The sequence below is a fragment of the Jaculus jaculus genome, chromosome 7 (assembly GCF_020740685.1).
Source record: "Jaculus jaculus isolate mJacJac1 chromosome 7, mJacJac1.mat.Y.cur, whole genome shotgun sequence".
NCBI classification, from domain to species: Eukaryota; Metazoa; Chordata; class Mammalia; order Rodentia; family Dipodidae; genus Jaculus; species Jaculus jaculus.
This window is the reverse complement of record NC_059108.1, coordinates 49,551,619-49,576,187: the sequence shown is the minus strand read 5'-3', so window position 1 is coordinate 49,576,187 and position 24,569 is coordinate 49,551,619. Positions and strand designations below refer to the sequence as shown.

Sequence of the window (24,569 nt, the reverse complement as noted above, 5' to 3'; positions counted from 1 at the left end):
TTGAACTAAGGTACTTAGGCTTCACAGACAAGCACTTAACCATTAAGCCATCTCTCCAGCCCCATATTTATTTATTTATTTATTTTTCCCATTTTATTTTTATTTATTTATTTTTTTTAATTTTTATTAACATTTTTCATGATTATAAAATATATCCCATGGTAATTCCCTCCCTCCCCACCCCCACACTTTCCCGTTTGAAATTCCATTCTCCATCATATTACCTCCCCATTACAATCATTGTAATTACATATATACAATATCAACCTATTAAGTATCCTCCTCCCTTCCTTTCTCATATTTATTTTTTTGAGAGAGAAAGAGGCAGAGAGAGAAAGAGAGAGAATATGGGTATGCTAGGTCCTCCTGCCACTACAAACAAACTCCAGACACATGGGCTACTTTGTGCCTCTGGCTTTACTTGGGTACTGGGTAATTGAATTTGGGCCATAAGGCTTTTCAAAAGGTGCCTTTAACTGTTGAGACATCTCTCCAGCCCCCACTTTGATGAGTTTTGAGTCTTCTCAGTAGTCACTGTCAATTGTGAAAAGAAACTTCTCTAAGCAAAGGTGAGAACATCACTAATCTATGGGCCTAAGTGTAGATATTTAGAGGGCAGCATATGCCTTTAGCCAAACAAGAACCTATGACCTCCCCAGAGATGGGATTTGGAGTTTTTTTTTTTTTTTTTTTTTTTTTAATCAGGCATGATTACCTTCCTGTGGAGTAGGCATCAAATTCAATCAGAGAGAATTGGTTACCCCAATAACAGTCATGCCACTATTGTAGCAGTGGGTATATCTTGCTTGGCTGGTTGGTTGTTCAGATCACAGATTCCACTGTTGGGTAAGACTGTTGATGAGTTTTCTCCCCCAGAACTGTGACAGCAAGCTAGCAAGGAGGAAGTTTGCAGTTCAGTACCAGCTTGATTTCTCAGTGTACTGGTATTTTTAGCAATAGGATCTTACCATTTACTTCTACTGGACAGCCAAGAGCCGTGGTAATAGCTTGTATTGTTTTGGGGCCCTGGAGCCCTAAACACTTATCAACAACTCAAAAGGAGATATCCCATCTCTGGCAATTTTCTTCTAATAATCTATGGCTTCTGGGAATGACATCATTTGCCCACACGAAACTTAAAAATAAATAATTTAACTTTATTTCCGAGACAGAGAGAGAGAGAGAGAGAGAGAGAGAGAGAGGGAATATGGATGTGCCGGGGCCCTCAGCCACTGTAAACAAACTCCAGACACATGTGCCACCTTGCGCATCTGGCTTATGTGGGTCCTGGGGAATTGAATCTGGGTCCTTTGGCTTCGTAGGTAAATGTCTTAACCACTAAGCCATTTCTCCAGCCTGTTTTTTTTTTTTTTTTTTTTTTTTTTGAGGTGGAATCTCACTCTAATCTAGGCTGATCTGCAATCAGGCTGGTCTTGAACTCACAGTGATCCTCCTACCTCTGCTTCCTGAGTGCTGGGATTAAGGATGTGTGCCATCACATCCAGCTCCAAACATTTTAAAATTGTATTTTTAAAACTTTTTAAGAGTCAGGCGTGGTGGTGCATGCCTTTAATCCCAGCAAGGCAGAGGTAGGAGGATCGCTGTGAGTTTGAGGCCACCCTGAGATTACATAGTGAATTTCAGGTCAGCCTGAGCTACAATGAGACTCTACCTTGAAAAACAAAAACAAAAGAACAAACAAACAAAAAAATCTTTAAAAATATTTTATTTTTATTTATTAGAGAGAGAGGGACAGAATGGGCATGCCCGGGCCTCCAGCCACTGCTAATGAACTCCAGATGCATATGCCTCTTGTGCATCTGGCTTATGTGGGTACAGAGGAGTTGAATCAGGATCCTTTGGCTTTGCAGGCAAGTGCCTTAACCACTAAGCCATCTTTGCAGCCCCTAAAATTTTATTTTTTTAATTTGAGAATGACAGACAGGGAGAGAAAGAGAGAGAGAGAGAGAGAGAGAGAGAGAGGGAGAGAAAGAGAGAGAGAGTGAGAGAATGAATATGAATGGGCACACCAGGACCTTCAGTCACTGCAAATGAACTACAGATGCACGCACCACCTTGATTATGTGGGTACTGGGGAACTGAACCTTGAACCAGGGTCCTTAGGCTTCACAGGCAAGTGCTTAACCACTAAGCCATCTCTTCAGTCCCACAGATTTGTGTACTGGGGAATTGAACCTGCTCCTTAGGCTCACATGCAAGTGCCTTAACCACTAAGCCATCTCTTAAGCCTGAAAATTGTAAATATATTTTGTTTTGAGGTAGGGCCTCACTCTAGCTCAGGCTGACCTGGAATTCACTATGTAGTCTCAGGGTGACCTTGAACTCACAGTGATCCTCTAACCTCTGCCTCCCCAGTGCTGGGATTAAAGGCATGCACCACCATGCCTGGTGTATTTTTTTAATTAGCTGTTGAAGAAGCAGGTTTCCATATGGCTAACTCATGGCTTTTGAGTTTTGATTAATCTTTCCCCCAGCTTCTCCTCTCCAGTATCTCCCTACACCTATCCCATTTAAACCTTCCCAGCCCTCTACTTTCCACCCCTTTATTTTCATATCATATGTGTTCTATTATCTCCTCCACTTAAGTCCTTCCCCAACCCTTTTCCTCCTTATCATGGCCTCTTTCTAGTTTCCTGGCAGATTCTCACTCCTACTTACAACTAAAATTTTGAAGCTAGGATCTGTATGTGAGGGAGAACATGAGACATTTGTCTTTCAGAGGTTAGATTAGCTCACCTAGAATATCTTCCAATTCCACCCATTTTCCTCCAAATTTCACTGTTTTTTCTACATAGAATATTTATTTATCTTCTTACATGACAAGACACAAAAAGTTACAACTTCTTAAAACTCTCCAAAAGAAAATATATAATTCTGTAAGCAACCAACAGCATCAGCTTTCAAGGTACAGACATGATGGAAGGGGCGGCTCCCAGGAGCATCCATGAACTGGGGGCCCAGATATGAGCCCCAGGTCGTGTCACTGGGAAGGGGCCTCCACTGAGCTCCACAGGCTTAGGGGACACAGCACCAGCACTTCAGAGTCAATCACCAACACAATCACATGGCCCGGGGCAGGGGGCCATGTCTGCCTCAATTCACAATACACTAAGGTCCAGGGCTGGGGGTGGGGTTGGAGGGCTCTGGGAGACCTGGAGCACCCCAGAGCAAGTAAACCCAGGATCCATGCTAACCCTCATGTCTTCCCTCCCTCCCCCACCCCCAGGGCAATCCCAATCCTGGGGTTAGGGTATCAGAAGAGAGGCCAAACTAGAGGACTAAATTCCTGGAAAGGGTCAGTAGAGGGCCTGGGACACATACAGGAACACACAGTGCCTAGCCTCAAGGGGAGGGGTAGCAGTATCCACAGCCCCATCCCTATGGAGCATGGCCAGCTGATGGCTAGGGCACAACCCACCCCCACCAAAGATGCACACAGACCTCACAAAACTTGGGTTTGCATGAGGTGGGTGTCCAAGGGTCCAAGAGAAGACCTTCAGAGTATGTGTGGGGGTGCCCTCTGAACTGGGTGTGTGATACCACCCCAACACCAGCCTGGGAATCCTAGTGGGACAGAGGGGCAGGACACCGCAGTCCTCTTGTAAGGCTGACTGGGAGGCAGAGTGAGGTCCTGGCAAGGCAAGAAGAGCAGCAGGGATGGATGGACTGATGGACAGAGGACAGACAGAGCCACATGGGCACAGCAGATTCAATAAGTAAGTTCTGGGGGGTCCCCTTTGTAGACCAGGAGAGCCTCAGAGACAGAAGCCAGTGAGCTCGGGGTGTAGGAGCTGCCTGACCAGTACAGGCCTGAGGGCCCCAGCCCGGAGAACAGCTCTGTCTCATGGGATGATCAGGCCAGGCAGGACTGAGTCAAGGACTGGCTCAAGGAATGTACAGATTTCGACCTGATCCCAATGGTTGTCCCTGCAGGACTCCATAGAGGCCTGCATGTGCACCCACCCACATAGACCCTGAACCCTTCCCCTGCCTCCCTGGTTGATGGGGAGGCCTGGGAGAGACCTCTCCTGATTCAGGTGTAGGTTTGGCCACCTTGCTCTGACCTCAGCCGATGGGCTGGGGAAGGGCTCCCATGGGCTCAGGCCTGGAGGTTCTGCAGCAGCTCCAGCAGGGACTCAGCTATACCCAGGAAGTAGACCACCTGGGCAATGCCAAACAGCAGGGCAATGACCAATGCACGGCAGTAGGCCCCTTTCAGGAAGGCTGAGGGCCTTCATGCCCCCAGATCTTCCTAACACAATCCAAAAACCCGGAGTAGTGTCTTCATTGACACCACGCTGAAGTGACTGGAGCCGAGTTTTCACCACATCACAGGGATTGACAGCTACCGCACCTGTGCTTCCAGTCACACAGCCTGCCCGGAAGGACACGAGTAAAGTGACTTCTCCTCAGAAGCTGGGCGGCCCAGCTGGTTGAAGCTGGCAAAGAGAGAGAAGTAGACAATGGAGAAGCGGACATCCCTGAGTAGTGTGGCCCCCAAGCCCCTGTAGAGCAGGTCGCGGGTCAGCTGGGTGGCTGTGGGCCGAGGAGCAGCTGGAGCCTCCACCGAGGGTTGGTTGCCCACCTGAGCTGAAAGCTGGGCAGTCAGAATCTTCCTGTGGGCGGCAATGCCGCCTGCATCTTGCAACTGGATTTTCAGCACCTCCACAGAGGTGGTCACAATCCCCTGGCAGGTGCCAGCCCCGCAGCCGGCCAGCGTCTCCTTAAGCAGAGTCAGCTTCTGCCCATCCATAGAGAGCTGATGTCGGAAGAAGCTGTTGGCAGCCAACTTGATGGCCTTCTCCGGAGTGACCAAGGTCAGGTTCACAGCAGCTCCCCGATACATGCCGAAGAAGCCCTGGGAATGGATGGTCTTGATGAGGCAGGCGGACATGCTGGTGTACATGCGCTGGCGAATCTGCTGGTTCCGTAGCCTCCTCATCTTGGCCAGGTCGACCGGGAACACACAGGCGACCCTGATCAGCTCAGCGATGCCACCATTGATGAGCTTGGCCGGCAGGCTGATCTGCTTATCGGCCATTTAACTTGAGCACACCAAACTGGGCAGAAGGCAGAGCCAAGCCAGAGGTGGAGGTGGAGGTTGCTGACAAGGAGGTGCAGGCTGCGCAGGCAGTGGTGGGGGAGGGGCAGCCCTCACCTTCATAGGAATGTCTAGGCTTTGGACGCTGAGCTCTGCAGCTGCTGGGGCTCACCACCCCGCTGAGCCGCGCAGGCCTGTACCTAGGCTGAGAGGCAAGTCTCTCACTTTTCTTTACTGCTGAATAAAATTCCACTGTGGTATATGTACCACATTTTTATAGTCTATCCATCTTTTGAAAGACAGATGGCCTGATTCCATTTTCTTGGTATTGTGAATAGATTAGTAATAAACATGGATGTGCAGGTATCTCTGACATAGGATAACATGTTCTTTGAGTGTATGCCCAGGAGTGGATTAGCTGGAACATATGGTAATTCTATTTTTACTTTATTGAGAAACATCCACAATGAATTCCATAGTGGCTGAACCAATTTACACTCCCACCAACACTGAAAAAAAATGTTATTCATTATTCATACACTTTCCAGCATTTGTTGTCATTTGTTTTCTTGTTTTCAAACTTTTAAAAAAATTTTTTTTTGGTTTATTTTTATTTACTTATTTGAGAGCGATAGACAGAGAAAGAGGCAGAGAGAGAGAGAGAGAGAGAGAGAGAGAGAGAGAGAGAGAGAGAGAAAGAGAGAGAATGGGCGCGCCAGGGCCTCTAGCCACTGCAGACGAATTCCAGACGCGTGCGCCCCCTTGTGCATCTGGCTAACATGGGACCTGGGGAATCGAGCCTTGAACTGGGGTCCTTAGGCTTCACAGGCAAGCGCTTAACCGCTAAGCCATCTCTCCAGCCCTTTCAAACATTTTTATTGAAAACTCTCATAATCATAGACAATAAACCATGAAAATTTCCCCCCTCCCACTTTCCCCTTCATAAATCCACTCTCCATCGTATCCCTTCCCTCTCTCAATTTGTCACTTTTATATTTTGATGTCATTATCTTTTCCTCCTATTATGAGGGTCTTGTGTAGGTAGTACCAGACACTGTGAGGTCATGAATATCTAGGCCATTTTGTGTCTGGATGACAGCATTGTAAGCAGTCCTATCCATTCTTTGGCTCTTACATTCTTTCCATCCCTTCTTCCTCAATGAACCCTGAACCTTGGAAGGTGTGATAGAGATGGCTCAGTGCTGAACACTTCTCTGTCACTTCTTCTCAGAATTATAGTTTGTTTTGAGTCACTCTGGTGGTTACTGCAATCTGAAAAGAAAAGCTTCTCTAACCAAAAGAGAAAGTAGCATTGATATATGGGTATGAGCATTTACAAAAGTGCTTACAGGGCAACTTTGGTGAGCATAATGCATGCATTTAACCAGGCAACAGTAGGCTTTACACTCTTATGGTTCATGACCTTTTCATAAGCTTTTGATTAAGTTTTTAGTACCAGGCATGAATTCGCTCTGGTGGAGTGGGTCTCTAGTCCAAATAGAAAGGGGGTGGTTTCTCCCATAACAGACATGCCACTATTGCATCAGTTGGATCATTTGGCCTGGCTGGCCAAACTTAAGGCTTGCAGTGTCCACTGTTTTCATCACTAATGACTTCTCTTTCTCATAGGGATGCATGCAGCATAGCTTTTTTCAGCTTTCTGTCAATGGTCTACAGTGAGGAGGTTTTTAGCTCAGCTCTAGCAGAATGTCTCAGTGGCCTTGCAGCCAAAGTATGTGAAGTCTTCAGCAACAGTGTCTTACTGTCTATTTCTGGTGGGAAACCAAGAGCCTTGGCAATGGCCTATAATGTTTTGGAGGCATCAGGGACCTCCCTGGCCAACAACTCCTGGAAGGTAACCCATCCCTAGCACTTACATTTTTCTATGTCTTATGGGTGTGCCATTATGCAAAACAGTAGGTTTCCATATGGCTTTTTAATAACATCTTAAATTTTGATTAATTCTCTCCCCACCTTTCCTTTACTCAATCCCTTCCACTGACCTCACTTAGGCCATTCCACCTCCAGTAATTTGTTCATCATAAATACAATACCATTTCCTCAAGTCCTCCCTGCTCTTCACTCCCTTATAGCTCCTTTCTTGTTTACTGGCTTCCACTAGTTTTTAGTCTAACTCACATACAAGTCTAAGCATTTGTAGCTAGGATCCACATATGAGAGAGAACATACAGTGTTTGGCTTTCTGGGCCTGGGTTACCTCACGTAGTATAATCCTTTACAGATCCATTCATTTCCCTGAAAATTTTATAATTCATTTTTCTTTATTGCTGAATAGAACTCCATTGTATAGATGTGCCCCAACTTCATTATCCACTCATCAGTTGAGGGACATCTAGGCTGTTTCCAATTCCTAGCTATTTTGAATAGAGTGGCAATAAACATGGATGAGCAAGTATTTCTAAGGTAGTGAGAAGATTCTCTAAGATGTATGCCTAGGAGTGGTATCCCTGGATTATATAGTAAATCTAATTTTAGCTGTCTGAGGTACATCCACACTGATTTCCACAATGACTATACCAGACTACATTCCCACCAACAGTGTAGAAGGGTTCCTCTTTGTCTGCACTCACCAGCAGTTATTGTCATTTGTTTTCTTAATAATAGCCATTCTGGTAGAAGTGAGATGGAATCTCCAAGTAGTTTTTTAATTTGCATTTCCCTGATGGCTAAGAATGTAGATCATTTTTTTAGATGATGTTTATATGCCATCTGTATTTCTTCTTTTGAAAACCCTCTATTTAGTTCTTCCATAGCCTTTTTTTTTTTTTTTTTTTTTTGGTTTTTCGAGGTAGGGTCTCACTTCAGCCCAGGCTGACCTGAAATTCACTCGAGATTCTCAGGGTGGCCTCGAACTCATGGTGATCCTCCTACCTCTGCCTCTGGAGTCCTGTGATTAAAGGCATGCACCACCATGCCCAGCCCATAGCCCATTTTTGAGTTTTTTTTGACTTATTATTTAGTTTTTTGAGTTCTTTGTATATCCTGGACATTAATCCTCTGCCAGATGTATAGCTGGCATTTTCCCCCCATTCTGTGGTTGCCTCTTAGCATTACTCACAGTGTCCTTTACTGTATAAAAGCTTTTTAATTTCATCAGGTCCCAGTGGTTGATTAGTGGTTTTATATCCAGAGCAACTGAGGTTATATTCTGAAAATTGTTGCCTATGCCAGTGTGCTAAAGTATTTCTACTACTTTTTCCTTTAGCAGTTTCAGAGTTTTAGGTGTGATAATAAGGTCTTTGATTCATTTGTACTTGATTATTGTGCATGGAGAGAGATAAGGATCTATTTTCATCCTTATTGTATAAATATCCATTTTCCCCAACACCATTTGGTAAAGAGGCTACCTTCTCTCCAGTGAATATTTTTGGCATTTTTGTTGAAAATCAGATGGCTTGTAGATGCATGGATTTACATCTGGGTTGTATATTATGTGCCATTGATCTACATGTCTATTTTTGTGCCAGTACCATACTATTTTTGTTACTATGGCTCTGTAGTATAGCTTAAAATTAGGTAAGGTGATACTGCTAACCTTATTTTTGTTGCTCACAATTGTTTTAGCTATTCAAGGTTTTTTCTGCTTCCAAATGAATTTTAAGATTTCTTTTCCATTTCTGTGAAGAATGTCATTGGAATTTTGATGGGGATTGCATTAAATGTGTAGATTGTTTAACAGGGTGCTAAGGGTCCAGGAAAGCTCTTGCACCCCAAACCCTGGGTTCATTTATAATTTTAGTCAAAGAATTGAATAAAAAAGAAAACTAAGAAGGATAATTATTAAATCATTACATTGATTGAAGGAAGTAGAGCCAACGAAAGGCACCTATGTGGCTAGGGATCCCATGTGGAAGGGCCTGGGGAAAAAAGCATGGAAAGAAAAGAGAAAAGAAAGTAAATAAGGCAAATTTTTGTTTTTGTCTTGAAGTAGGCTGATCTGGAACTCAGGCCAGTTGCCCCCTTCTTTTAAGTAATAGGACATTACAATTTTTTAAACATATCTGGCAAACTATGATCTTCGGGAGAATTTTGTTGTTTTCAATAATCCTCTATGTAAGTTGATGTTGACCTAGAACATAAACTCAGTAATTATATTTATGATATCATGTAACAAATTATGCCCTGTATATAAAATATTAGTTCACTCTAGGCTTTAGTTAAATCTGATTTTTTTAAAAAAAATTTTTATTTATTTTTGTTTATTTATTTGAGAGCAATAGACAGAAAGAGAGAGGAAGAGGCAGACACAGAGAGAGAGAACAGGTGCGCCAGGGCCTCCAGCCACTGCAAATGAACTCCAGATGTGTGCAGCCCCTTGTGCATCTGGCTAATGTGGGTCCTGGGTAATTGAGCCTCCAACCAGGGTCCTTAGGTTTCACAGGCCAGTGCTTAACCGCTAAGCCATCTCTCCAGCCCTAAATCTGATTTTTAAAGACAAACAAACAAGAAAACCCACTTTGCAATAAATCAAATGTAATAATGAACTAAAAAGATGTCTATAAATAATATCTCATTTGTTTAAAGCCTCAACAAAAGAGAAAATATCAGGTACAGTTCAAATTAAAGTTATGTACTTATTTTTACCAAGCAATTTAAAAGTCAAGTGGTTTTTAAATGTGAGGTCAGGGGCTGGAGCAATGGCTTAGCAGTTAATCGCTTGCCTGTGAAGCCTAAGGACCCCGGTTTGAGGCTTGATTCCCCAGGACCCACGTTAGCCAGATGCACAAGGGGGCACATGCATCTGGAGTTCGTTTGCAGTGGCTGAAGGCCCTGACATGCCCATTCTCTCTCTCTCTCTCTCTCTCTGTCTATCACTCTCAAATAAATAAAAGTACCCAAAAAAATTTAAAAGAAAAAGTGAGGTCAGGCTATCACATTGGAGCCTTGAATTAGAGATCCTCTTGTTTCAGCTTCCCAAGTAGTTAAGAGAATATGCCTGTGCTACCAGGCCTATTCATATTACATTTTTTTATAATACCTGTATGAATAAATGATTTACAGTTATGTAAAGATATATTTGTCATAGAGCACTTGGATGGCAAATCACAAAGCACCATCAGGCATATCTTTCCCATTGTGTCTCTATATTTCCTGAGCAACAGCGTGGTTACCTCCACACCCAGTTGACAGAGCTGCAGGCCTCAGAGGAAGACGCATGTGACCAAGGCCTGTTGAATAAACCTTTCTAGCCAAGTGCCTAGGCTTGAGGCTTGGCTGGGGCAGTTTCAGTTTCCCCTTCATTTAGGTGGCCAGAGACCCAGTGGCAGCTTCCTGGCTGCCCTGAGGTGCGGGGTGTGGCTTCAATTCTTCAGCTGACCTGGGCAGAGGCCTGTGTTGCAGGAGGTCCAGAGCCCAGAGCAGGAATTGAAATTCCATTTCCTCCCCGTCCCCCCATGGGCAACCTTGTATCTTGTGGCACAGAGGTTTGTAATGGAAAAAGGAAAAAAGGAATGAAAACTTAGAAGCTAGCTGTCTTTAGCTCCTGAGCCTCCATTGGCCATGAGGCTCCTCTTCCTTGGTTCAGCAGAACAAGCTTCCAAGCTCAGGAGTAGTTCAGCCTTGTGGCTGGAGTTGGAGAAGCTCAACCAAGTGCATCTACCTGCAAAAGTTGTCACCTTTACAAGAGTCCTGCCTGGCACCGTTCTAGTTCGGCCCCAGGTGATAGCGTCCATTTCGGTAGGGCTCCAAGCCCAGTTCCCAGTCAGAAGGGAGGTGAATGCTATGCACCATTCATTCCACTCACCTTAGCCAGAGATAGTGACCTTAGCCTACAGCAAGAAGAGAAAGCAAACCAGTTTTCCAGCAAGTAGAGAGAAGCAGTAGAAATACCCCAGTCATGCTCACAGCTTCCGATTTTCTCCCATAATATAATAATCATTATTTTTCTTCTCAAGATTGCCTTGCTGTGGTTGCCAACTGTAACTGGGTGCTAGGGGTCCAGGAAAGTACTTGTACCACAAACCCTAGAATATTTTCTAATTTTAATTCAAATTGGGTAATAGAAAAGAAGAACACTGGACTGAAGAGGTGGCTTAGCAGTTAAGGTGCTTGCCTGTGAAGTCTAAGGACACATTTTTAACTTTCCAGATCCCAAGTAAGACAGACACACAAAGGTGAGGCAAGTGCAAGGTCACACATGGCCACTAGGTGTTGCAAGTGTATGGAGTTCAATTACAGTGGCTGAGGCCCTGATGCACCAATTCTCTCTTTCTATCTCTAAAATAATAATCTTAATAATTTATATATATACATGTATTTAAAAGGAAGACTGAGAAGGATAATTATTAAATTATTATATTTATTGAGGGAAGTACAGAGTCAAAAAAAAGGCTCCTATGTGACTAGATATTCTACATGGAGAGCCTAGAAAAATCTCAGAGAGGCTGGAGAGATGGCATAGTGGTTAAGACACTTGACTGCAAAGTAAATGGACCCAGATTTAATTCTCCAGGTCCTATGTAAGCCAGATGCACATGGTGGCATATGTATCTGGAGTTCATTTGCAGTCTAGAGGCCCTGGTGCACCCATTCTCACTTTCTCTCTCTGTCTCTAATAAATACATAAATAAATAAATAAATAAATAAATAAATAAATAAATAAATAAATAAATAAAATAAATCTTAAAAAGAAAGAAAGAAGAAAGAATGAAAGAAAGAAGTTGGGCATGGTGGCATATGCCTTTAATCCCAGCACTCTGGAGGCAGAGGTATGAGGATCACCATGAGTTCAAGGCCAGCCTGAGACTACATAGTGAATTCCAGGTCAACCTGGACTACAGTAAAACCCTACCTCCAAAAACCAAAGAGAGAGATAGACAGAGAGGGGGGGGGGGGGAGAAAAAGAAATGAAAAGAAAGAAAAACCTCAGAAAGAGAAGAAAATGAAATCCAAGGAGCTTCTTCCATGTGGGGAGCTAGAGGGGGTAAAGGAGCCCATGTGGAGAGTAAGGACTAGGAGGGTCCTCCCAGCTGGGCCCAGGCCTAGCCAAGGGAAAAACTCACCTACAGCCAGAAGTTCCCAAGTGGTCAGAGCTGTATCTTTTCTTTTTAATATTTTATTTTTATTTATTTATTTATGTGACAAAGAAAGAGGGAGAGAGAGTGCGAATGGCATGCCAGGGGCTCCAGCCACTGCAAACGAACTCCAGACATATGTGCCCCCTTGTGCATCTGGCTAATGTGGGTCCTGGGGAATCGAACCTAGGACCTTTGGCTTTGCAGGTAAATGCCTTAACAGCTAAGCCATCCCTCCAGCCCTGTATTTCTTCTTTTGAGAACTCTCTAGTTAGATCCATAGCCATTTTTTTTGTTGTTGTTGTTGTTTTGCTTTTGGAGGTAGGGTCTCACTCTAGCCCAGGCTGACCTAGAAATCACTCTGCAGTCTCAGGGTGGCCTCAAATTCATGGCAATCACTCACGGTGATCCTCCTACCTCTGCCTCTTGAGTGCTGGGATTAAAGGTGTGTGCCACCATGCCTGGCCCCATAGTCCATTTTTATTTGGGTTGTTTGATTCCTTATTAATTAGATTTCTGAGTTCTTTGTATTCCTAGATATTAATCTTCTTTCAGATGTATAGCTGGCAAAATTTTTCTCCCATTTTATAGGTTGTGTCTTTGCTTTATTTACTGTCCTTTGCTGTACAAAAGCATTTTAATTTCATGAGGTCCCATTGGTTAATTAATGGTGTCATTTCCTGAGAAAGTGAGATTATATTTAGAAAGTCATTGCCTATGCCAATATGTTGAAAAATTTCCCCTACTGCTTCCTCTAGCAGTTTCAGGCCTGATATTAGGGTCTTGGATCCATTTGTATTTGATTCTTATGCATTGAGAGAGATCTATTTTTTTTTTCATCCTTCTACATCTAGCTATTCAGGTTTCCCAGCACCATTTATTGAAGAGGTTATCTTTATTCAAAGAATATTTTTGGCATTTTTGTAAAAAATCAGATGGCTATAGCTGCCTGCATATACATCTGGGTCCTCTGTTCTGTTCCATTAATATACATGTCTGTCTTTGTGCCAGTACCATGCTGTTTTTGTTACTATGGCTTTGTAAAATAGCTTAAAATAGGGCATGGTGGTACTATCAGCCTTATTTTTGTTGCTCAAAATTGTTTTTGGCTATTCAAGGTTTTTTTTTCTGTTTCCAAATGAATTCTTTTTTCCAAATAGATTCTTTTTGTTTGTTTGTTTGTTTGTTTTTGAGGTAGGGTTTCACTCTAGTCCAGGCTGACCTGGAATTCACTAAGTAATCTCAGAGTAGCCTCAAACTCATAGCAATCCTCCTACCTCTGCCTCCCAAGTGCTCGGATTAAAGGCATGCACTACCATGCCTGGGTAGATAATTATTTTTTATAACTGCTTGGATCTCTATACTTGTTATGGGTCTATTTAAATGGTTTATATCATCTTGTTATTTTTGGTAGGTCATATAAATCTAGGAAATTATCCATTTCTTTCAGATTTTCAAAATTAGTGGAGTATATGTTCTTAAAGTGTGCCCTTATTATTTTCTGAATTTCTTTAATATCTGTCATAAAGGTGCCTTTTTCATCTCTAGTTTTATTAATTTGTGTCTCTGCTCTCTTTTGGTCAGTTTTGCTAAGGGTTTATCAAACTTGTTTATCCTTTCAAAGAACCAACTCTGTTTCATTGATCTTTTAAAATTTATTTATGAGAGAGAGAGACAGAGAGAGAGAGAAAGAAAATGGACATGCTAAGGCCTTCAGCCACTCCAAATGAACATCAGAAGTGTGCACCCCTTTGTGTGCATGTGCGACATTGCATGATTGCATCACTGTATTTGGCTTACATGGGACCTGGAGATTCAAACATGACTTCTTAGGCTTCGAAGGTGTTGCAGTCAGGTTCACATTGCTGGCAGAAGTCATCTGACCAAGAAAAGCTTTGGGGAAAAAAGGTTTGTTTTTTGGCTTACAGACTCAAGGAGAAGCTCTGTGATGGCAGGGGAAAATGATGGCATGAGAGAGGGTGGACATCACCCCCTGGCCAACCTAAGGTGAACAATAGTAACAGGAGAGTGTGCCCAACAGTGGCAAGGGGACATTGGCTACAATACCCATAACCCTGTCCACAACAATACTCTGCCTCTCGGCGTGTTAATTCCCAAATCTCCATCAGCTGGGAACCTAGCATTCAGAACACCTAAGTTTATGAGGGACACCTGACTCAAACCACCACAGGGGCCATGCATGTAAACCTCTAAGCCATCTCTCTAACCCTCATTGATTCTTTGTATTGTTTTATGGTTTCTATTTCATTGATTTCTGCCCTAATATTTATTATTTCTTACTGTCTACTGACTTTTGGTTTGCTTTGTTCTACTTTTTCCAAGGCCTTAAGGTGAAGCATTAAGTTGTTTACTTGCAACCTTTCTAATTTCTTTTTTTGAAAGCAGTTTCCCTTTTTTATTCCACACATACTGTACACACAACCGGAGAAGGGCAACAGCTACTCCGTTATCATGTTTGTTGTTGTTCAGTGATGTAAGCAGCACTTATAATGTTACAAGAAAAACCCTGTAAGCATCCAATCCAACCGATGAAGAAACTGAAGTGTAAGGCTTTTCTTCATCTTGTCTTCTCACCCCGCCCCTCCCCCCACCAAGAAAAGGCTCAAGTATTTAAAACAATTTACAGGCATATGTACAAAAGGGATGGGATTCTCTTTTTTTCTTTTTTCTTTTTCCTTTTTTGTTAAAACATGAAGAGAAAAAATAGACAAAATGAGCGCAAATGCATTTTCACATTCAAAAGAACTGTAGACCTATGGCTCTAATGTGCCCACATAATTTCTTAATATAGGCACTTAAATCTATAAATTTCCCTTTTAGGACTGACTTCATTGTGTCCCAAAGGTTTTGGTATGTTGTGTTATCATTATTTGATTTTATGAATTTTTTATTTCCTTTCTGATTTATACAAGGACCCCTTCATCATTCAGTAGTGTCCTGGTAATTTCCATGACCTTGTGTATGTTCTGTAGTTTCTTTTGTTGCTGATTTGTAGTTTAATTACATTGTGATCAGGTAAATATAAGGTATTATTTCAATGTTCCTCTATTTGTTATGATTTGCTTTGTGTCCTAATATGTGGTCTATTTTAGAGAATGTACCATGTGCTGCTGAGAAGAATGTGTATTCTGTAGTATTTGTATGGATGTTCTGTAGATATTTGTTAGGTGCACTTATCCTGTGACAACATTTAATCTAGATGTCTCTCTATTTTTTGCTACGATGTCTTATCAATTAATGAGAGTGGGATATTGAAGTCACCCAGTACAATTATTCTTGGTGTTACCTTTGCCCCTTAAGTCTAATAGTGTTTGTTTGATGAAATTGGAAGCACCCATGTTAGGTGCATATATATAATCGTAATGTTTTCCTGTTGACTTTTTCTTTAATCAATATAAACTGACATTCTTTATCTTTCCTCATGAATATTGCTTTGAGGTCTATCCCGTCAGATATTAGGATAGCAACACCTGCTTTTTTGCTAGGCCCATCTGCTTGAAATACCATTTTCCATCCTTTAACCCTAAGATAGTGTCTATCTTTTATTGAGAGGTAGGTTTCTTGGAGGCAATAGAAAGGATCCTGCCTTTTAATTCAGTCTTCAAGCCTGTGTCTTTTGTTTGCTATTGAAAAATATCTACGTATTTATTCTTGCCATTCTTGTTTTGCAGTGCTTCCTGTTTTTCCTTTACTTTCTTGCATTAACTATTATTTAAATATGGTTTATTTTCCTGTTTCTTCATGTATGTGCTTTCCTTTCTCTTCAGCATGAAGAATCCCTTTAAGTATTTTCTGTAGAGCTGGCCTAGTAGACATATATTCCTTTAGCCTGTGTTTTTTTTTTTTTTTTAATGTCTTTATTTCTCTGTCAGTTTGGATGGATACCTTTGCTGGGTAAGTTAATATTGGTTGACCTTTGTTATCTTTCAAAACTTGGAATATATCATTCCAAGCCCTTCTGGCTTTTGAAGTTTGTGTTGAGTAATCTGCTGTTATTTTGATGGGCTTGCCTTTACTCTTTCTCTCTAACTGCTTTAAATGTATTTTCTTTGATTTGTGTGTTTGATTGTTTAATTATAATATGGTGAGGAGAGGTTCTTTCCTGGTTTTGTCTGTTTGATGTTCTAAAGGCGTCCTGTGTATGTATTGACATCACTTTCCCAAATTAGGGGAAATTTTCATCTATGATAGTGTTGTAAATACCTACTATGCCTTTGGAGTGAAATCCTTCTCCTTCTACTATATCCTGAATTATTATTATTCTTCTCCTTCTATTCCTATTCATGCCTTCCTATTAGTTTGTCTTTCTCTTTGTTGGACTGTATTAGATCTGCCACTGTATCTTCTAGTTCACATATTCTGTCCTCTTTTTTATCCATTCTTATTAGTGAGACTTTCTACAGAGTTTTTTGTTTGACTTACTGTATTTTTCATTTCTAATATTTCTGCTTGGTTTTTCTTCAGTATTTATATTTCCTTATTCATGACTTGTATTGACCTCCTTATTTCATTTGGTTACCTGGGTTCTCCTTCAGGAGTTTGTTGCTTCTTTGATTCCTTTGATTTTTTTTTTTTAATTTGATTTCTTTGAACATAGTTATAATCATTCTTTTGAAATCTTTGTCAGGCATTTAACCTAAATCATTCTCACTGGAGATCATGACTTAATGGTTTTATATTTTTTTGGTGGAATTATATTGTCTTAACTTTTTTAATATTTCTTTTATGATAATGTAGAGATTTTTGCATCTTGAGTTCATTTGATGCTTGGATTTTCTAATTATTTGCAGTATTCTCAGATGTGTAAATCTGATGTTATATATCTTCAGGGTAGGAACTTAAGAGCTGTGGCTCTTATATTATTCCTAGAGGCACAACAGAAGTGACACTAGGTATTGGGTTTGCATGTTTTTGCATGCTATGCCAGTATTCCAGTAAGCTGGGTGGAGCAAAATTCAATTCATCAATATATACATTCAGTGAAAACCAGCAGGGAGAATTTGTCTAAAAATGGAGATAAAACAGATTTTGGTACCAGGAGTGGGGTTGCTGCTAGACACCTGACTGTGTGGCTTTGGCCTTTTGGAGCTGATTTTCAAGAGAAATGTGGAAGAATTTGAACCTTGGCCTAAGAGATGCCCTGCATTAACAAATTGGTACCCTACCTGGTATTGTGGAGTATACAAAATGCAGGAAAGAGAAGGTCCTTGAGTTGGAAACACAGTCTTGTGTTTTGTAAATGTCCATAGACAGTGTGAAGCAGGTTTCTGGATGCCTGCATGGAGACCCGATGGAGCCATGAGGATGAATCATGGATTGTAGTGGAGACCCAGTGGAGATGCCAGGTCCACGAGATAGCTGCTAAAGAGAGCTGCCAGCCCAATAAAGTTTTCCAGGACTGTGAGTAGCCTAGCTGGAGGTGTGGAATTGGAATACCAGATACTTGTTGCTGGTTAGAATTATCAGACTTGGAGATTTGCCATTGACTAGAGTTGTTGGACTTTAAGCTGCAGAGTTTGATGTTTGCCCTGGTTGTTTTATTTATTTATTTATTTCTCAGTAACATTCTTTTTATTATTATTATTTGCATTTATTTATTTGCAAACAGAGAGAGATAGAAGAGACAGATAAAGAGAGAACGGGCACGCCAGAGCCTCCAGCCACTGCAAACAAACTCCAGACACATGTGCCACCTTGTGCATCTGGCTAACAGGAGTCCTAGGGAATCAAACCTGGGTCCTTTGGCCTCACAGGCAAATGCCTTAACCACTAAGCCATCTCTCCAGCCCCTAACATTCTTTTTAAAACAGATTTCATTCTGTTATGAATATGGACTGATAAAAAGGGGAGGGAAAGAGAAGGCCAGGGACATTATGTGACTGCTTGCTTGCTTTCTTTTTTTTCTTTTCATTCAGGATTCCTTCAGCCAGTGACATTTGGGCCAAGCCTTCCAAAAGGCCCGTGTTGGCTGGGCCTCGTCACTTTCTGCTGTAGCCTGGCTGGATTTAAAACTGAACAGGTGACTTGAAGGTGAAGAGTGATGGATGGAGTGGAGAAGACAACCTCTTTTCCTTCTTCCTGTGGCCAATCCTGTGAAAAGATATCTGGGAGTTGAGCCTGTCCGCAGCGCCAACCAACCCCAAATGGCCAGGAACTGAAGCATTTAAACTCTCAGGAGCACAGCCCACAGCACACAGAGGGGCTCAGGTCAGAGAATTAACAAGGCTCAGTGTAGTCTGGGTGACCTTCGGCTGGGCACAAGCAGCCTCTCTTCCACAGCTTTGAGGGTCCCCTGGTTAGGGCAAGACACATATAAGGTGCCACAGACAAATCAAAGCCCTTCTTGGGCCCTCACTGTTAACTGCTACAGTGCCATGGATTCACCAACTCAGAAATTTTTACCTTGGAAGCTCCACCCAAATCTGCCCCTTGTCTTTCCTAGCAGACACCCACCGCTCAGACGTAAACAATGTACTTCCCCATGCCGGCCGCTGTCTCTGGTCAGGCTCTCGTGGGCTTCATCTGCCCAGCTGCCCGCTTGTGGGGCAGGAGAGCAGGGCAGGTCTCAGGAGCAGAGCAGGGTAAGAGAAACCGCTCCACAGGCCTTTGTGTCACACGCCTCCAGGACCCACAGATCCGTCGGCCCTTCTTTGAAAGAAAGACGTCTATTCTCTGCTCCGAGGGGGGAAAAAAGTTTGTTTACTGGACTCTGAGAGGAGTGCTTCTAGAAGCAATGCAACTTGCTGGCGTCTTACAGCAGACATTTTTTCTCACGCAGTCACCGTACCACATCCCAAGGACTAAATGAAACGCAGCCACAGATCAGTGGACCATTTCGAATGGACCGGACTAATGATCCTGGCCCTTGCTCTCCAGCAGATCGCTGTGAACTCATCAAACTCCACGGAGATACGCTTCACTTAAGTGCACCTAAGCACAGGCCGTCTGGGGACACCTGCAGACCGACGCTAGAGAACAACCTTAATGCTACACTGAGCAGGAGTCTCAGACCCGTCTCACGGCGACCGGGAGCGGAGAGAGCGCGAGAGAGGGATCAGGAAGTTCTCAGTTTTTTTCCACTTTCCTTTCCTCCTTGCTCCCCAGCCCAGAAATGCTCGGCGGGCAGCCGGACGCGGTCATTTAAGAAGTTTCTGGCGGTGGCAGCCGCATCCCCCGGCGACTGGCGTCCCGGGGGATCCGGAGCGCGGGGCGCGCGGCGACGGGGGCGCCGGGCAGCCGCTGCGGGTTCGAGTCACCAGCGGGGCAAGGCGACCCCGGGGCGCAGCCGCTGGCCTCGCCTCTCCGCTCTTCCTCCTCCTCCTCTTCCTCTGCCCTGGTTGTTTTAAATCTTGTATTGGCTGAATGTTTCTTTGCTATGCCCAATGCCATCTTTTGCAGTATGAATGTTTATTCTGTGCCATTATGGGGCTTTGGTTTTTTTTTTTTTTTTGGTATTATGGCTCATTTATAAGATCTTGGATTATGGAGATATATGAATATCATTGGAAATGATAAAAACTATGGGGACTTTTAAAGTTGGTTGAGTATATTGCATTTTATATCATGTGTAGTTATCAGTTTATGGGGGCCAGGGGTGGAATGTGGTGGTTTGATTCAGGTGTCCCCCATAAACTTAGGTGTTCTGAATGCTAGGCTCCCCAGCTGATGACAATTGGAAATTAAAGCCTTCTGGAGGTAGTGTATTGTTGGGGGCGGACTTATGGGTGTTATAGCCAGTTTCCTCATGCCAGTGTTTGGCACATTCGCCTGTTGCTATGGTCCACCTTATGTTGGCCAGTGGGTGATGTCCATCCTCTGCTCATGGTGTCATTTTTCCTGCCATTGTGGAGCTTCCCCCTCGAGCCTGTAAGCCAAATTAAACCTATTTTCACCCACAGGCTGCTCTTGGTCAGGTGATTTCCACCAGCAATGAGAACCTGACTGCAACATATCACAAATAATAAATGGTACTGTAGCTTTTATCATTAGGCTCTGTCTGTATAAAAAGAAGTCTGTCTCCTTTGGATTAACTTTTTCCTATCTGGGAAATCTTCAAGGGAGAAACACAAAACACATCTTTTTTTTTTTTTTAACCATAGAAAGGAATAACGAATATTAAACAGTAAAAAAATTAAGAAAAGAAATAGAAGCTGGGCGTGGTGGCGCACGCCTTTAATCCCAGCACTCGGGAGGCAGAGGTAGGAGGATTGCCATGAGTTCAAGGCCACCCTGAGATGACAGAGTTAATTCCAGGTCAGCCTGGACCAGAGTGAGACCCTACCTGGAAAAACCAAAAAAAAAAAAAAAAAAAAAAAAAGAAATAGTGAAGGACTTGGAGATCAAAGATAAATCTTATATATAGTCAAAGGGAGACAGTACACCCAAAGCATTACACAGAAGACAAGAAAAATATCCAAATCAAGGTAAGTATTCTCCCCTTCCCAGCTGTGCTGGTCTCAGCCAGGCTGGGATGGCGGGACAGACTCATGTAGATGTTCAGGCCAGGTCATGGGGCAAAAGGAGGCAACAGGAGAGGAGAGGAGAGGAGAGGGAAGGAGAAAAGACAAGAATGTATCCAGGCAGAGATCACAGGGCAGAAAAGAGAGTACCATAGCAGAGACCCTGAAATTCAGGTGAGAAATGGGTAGTAAAGAGAATTATACCCATGGTTACCCCAAGTTAAGAGAAATTACTCAGTAGCACACCCAGTGTTTAGGAGAGATATCCATGTAGTAGATCTAGAGTGTGAAGGAAATACACATGTGGTAGACTTGGGGATTAGGGGAAAGTTATACATGTGATTAAAATGAGAAGTTATCCCAGAGCATAAAGCAGATAGAAGGCAAGAAGAGAAATACCCAAGCCAAGAAGTGCTTTCCCCTACCCAGCCAGGCATATAGGGTAAGCCAGACCTACCTACTTCCACACAGAGATCACAGAGCAGAGAGCACTGGGGAAGGAGAGGGTGGGCCATGTGAGTCATCTTCATTTAAGTGGATTAGACATCTAATCAGGGGGAGCCTTGTCATCAGGCTCAGGTGTGTAATGAGACCTGCAATCAATAATATATTAAAAAGACAAGCAAGTACTTGTTTCTACTTGTCACATTTGCTAATGTCCCATGGATCACAACAAGTCACAAGGCAAACTCCAGAGTCCTGTACATGATCACGAATTCTAGGAGATTGGACTATGGGGGATGATTAGATCTTAGCTTGTTACCATTTATTTCATTGAGAGAACAAAACTGGAAAAGCTGAACTATCAAAGAGCAGTCAGGTCTGGGCTGGAGAGATGGCTTAGCAGTTAAGGTGCTTGCTTGCAAAGCCAAAGATCCCAGGTTTGATTCCCCAGTATCCATGTTAAGTCAGGTGCACAAGGTGGTACAGGTGTCTGGAGTTTGTTTGCAGTGGCTAGAGGCCCTCAGGCACCCATTTTTTCTCTCTATCTGCCTCTTTCTCTCTCAAATAAATAATATAAATTTTTTCTTTTTGTGTGTATGTATTCATGTGTGTGTTTGGGTTCAGGTGCAAGTGGAGGCTAGAGAAGAACTTTGAGTGTCAATTTTCAAGTGCCATCCACTTCCTTTCCCCCTAAGACAGGGTCTTTCACTATTTGGAAATCTAGAACTCACAAAGTAGACTAGACTGGCTGGCCAGTGAGCCCTAGGGATCCACCTCCCAGTACTGGATTACAAACTCATACCACCCTGCCCCACTTTTTTTTTAAAATAAAAATTGCGGGTTCTGGGAGTTGTGGAGTATGGATTTGTGAAGAGGAGAGTAGGGGTGAGGGGGAATTATCTTGGCTTATTGTATATAAGTATGGAAGCTGTCAATTAAAAAATTATATGTTTTAAGTATCTAAACTTGTATGTTCCTTCTCCTCCCCCCTGCAATTTATTTGTTGAAAATAAGCAGATTATCCAGCAGATGGTCTAATACTCCATATACTAATATTACTTTTCTGATTGAATCCCTATTTAAGTTTTCCAATCTTGGTTTACCAAGTTTATTACTTTCCTATTATCAGAACAATTAGATCATGTTTGCTTTGCATTGTTTGTTTGCTTGTCTTCTTGTTTGGGAAAAACTATCATATAGACAGTACTGTATTCTTCTACACAGAGGTACCTGGTGTGTAGTTGTCTTACTTTTAAAGAATATTTTAATTTTATTTATTTATTTGACAGAGAGAAAGAAAATGGGGTGGGGGAGAATGGGCATGCCAGGGCCTCCAGCCACTGCAAATGAACTCCAGACATATGTGACACCTTGTGCATTTGGCTTATGTGGGTCTTGGGGAATCGAATCTGGGTCCTTTGGCTTTGTAGGCAAGTGCCTTAACCACTAAGCAATCCCTCCAGCCCTGTCTTGCTGTTTTTGTGATGCTAGCCCTCACTAATGCCTTGATACATTATTTCACTAATTTTCAAATTCTTTCCTCATTTATTAGGTGGATGTAAGTTAGCATTCACTACAGGAACAGAACTAATAGAATTAATTATATTAAAAAGGGAATTTATTAGCTTAGTTTACAGTGGTCCACCAATAGTGGCCTGAGGGCTTGAGAGTCAAGGAACCTGGTGGCTGCTCAGTCCATGTGGCCGGATGCCTCAGCAGTTCCAATCTAGCACTTGAGGCTTCCTGGAGAGCTGCTGGTCTTCTGTCCACAATGGAAGGCTGAGAAAACCAATGCCAAGGAAGGATAGCTGAACAGGATAGATGCACACACAAGTGAAGACATTTACCAACAGGCAGCCAGACAGGAAGAAGGGAGGCTGTTCTCCTAGATCTTCCTTACATGAAGCCCCTTTCTGGTAGGGTTGCCCACTCTGGGAGAAGGGACTTTTTCCTTCAGTCAATCCTTCCTGGAAACAACATCAGAGATCTAAGCAAGAGGAATGTCTGTGGATTCCTAAATACACCAAGTTGACAACAGAACTTAACCATCACAATGGACTATATCAAGAAAGGTACATGTCTAAATCTTGTGCAACTGACTGAGTCCTCTGGTATCGGAAGTCCTGTTCCATTTCACTTATCATGTATAATTCTCAGCCTGACAGCATAGGGCTCAGTACATGGTAGATGTAAGTACCATCATAAAATATCAATAATTAACACTTCTGAGTGCATCCTATGTCCTGAATGTCATACTGTATTACGGTTCTCCAAAGATACAGAATTGATAGAATGAATTGTATTAAAAGGGAATTTATTTGATTAGTATAGGGCAGTTCAACAATAGCAGTTTGAAAGCCAGTGAGTCAAGAAAGCCAGTAGCTGCTCAGTCCATGAGGCTGGAGGCCTCGGCAGTCCCAATCAAGCACTAAGGCCTGGAGGCTTCTTGGAGAGCTGGTCATCTTCCCTCCCAGCTGGTGTGTAGTCTGCACTGTTATTGAGTCCACGCTGGAAGGCAGCAAGCAGTACTGGTTGCCAGGTGGGAGGAAGAGATTTTTCTCCTATAGCTTCCTTACATAAAGCCCCTTCAGAGATGGAGTACCCACTGGGGAGGAAGGGCTCACCCTGGGGGAAGGACTTCCTCCTTCAGTTAACCCTTCCTGGAAGCCACCTCAGAGACCCACTCAAGAAGAATGTCTGTGGATTCCTAAACACATCAAATTGACAACAAAACTTAAGCATCACAGATCTTTTTAGTTCTCATAATTTACAGATAAGGAAGCCAAAGAATGAGTGGGAAGGAATTATATATTTTGGAGAATTAATTGACATATTTCTCATTATGTTATTATAGGCTGCCCTAAAGGCTGAGAGAGTGGACTCTAGGTTCAGACTACCTGGATTCAAATCCTCCTACCTCTGCACATGAAGGTAAATAAAGCACATGGGGGGGGGGGGATGCTGATTGAAGGGTAATTTGAATAACAAAGGCTACTGAGGTATTTAACACTTGAAAATAAGAAGCACTACTTGGTTTTGTTTTGTTCTCAGCGCACTTTTTTTAAAGATAAAATCTTGCTCTCATATCCAGGTTGAGCAGAAATTCATAATCCTTGTATCTCATTTCCTGAGTGGCTGGAATTATGGATGGGTGTCACTTAATGCCTGATTTTATAGGCTGGAAGTCACTGACAAAGACAGTATTTGAGGGCTGGAGAGCTTTCTCAGTGGTTAAGGCACTTGCCTGTAAAGCCTAATGATGATGATTCAATTCCCCAGTACCCATATAAAGCCAGATGCGCAAAGTGGCACATGCATCTGGCATTCGACCAGCAGCTAGGGACCCTGGCATGCCCATTCTCTTTCTCTGTCTTGTTCTCTCTTCTCTTTCTCTGCATATATATATTTGGTGGCACACTCTTTTAATTCCAGCACTCAGGAGGCAGAGGTAGGAGGATTGCCATGAGTTCTAGGGCACCCTGATACTATATAGTGAATTCCAGGTTAGCCTGGGCTAGAGTGATTTTTTAAAACACACACATGAACACA

At 42.7% G+C, this 24,569-nt stretch overlaps 1 pseudogene; it reads right to left on the bottom strand.

Moving 5' to 3' along the window:
- Window positions 1–4,120: 4,120 nt before the first annotated feature.
- LOC101600826 lies at window positions 4,121–5,068 on the bottom strand (annotated as a pseudogene).
- Between the last annotated feature and the right edge of the window lie 19,501 nt (window positions 5,069–24,569).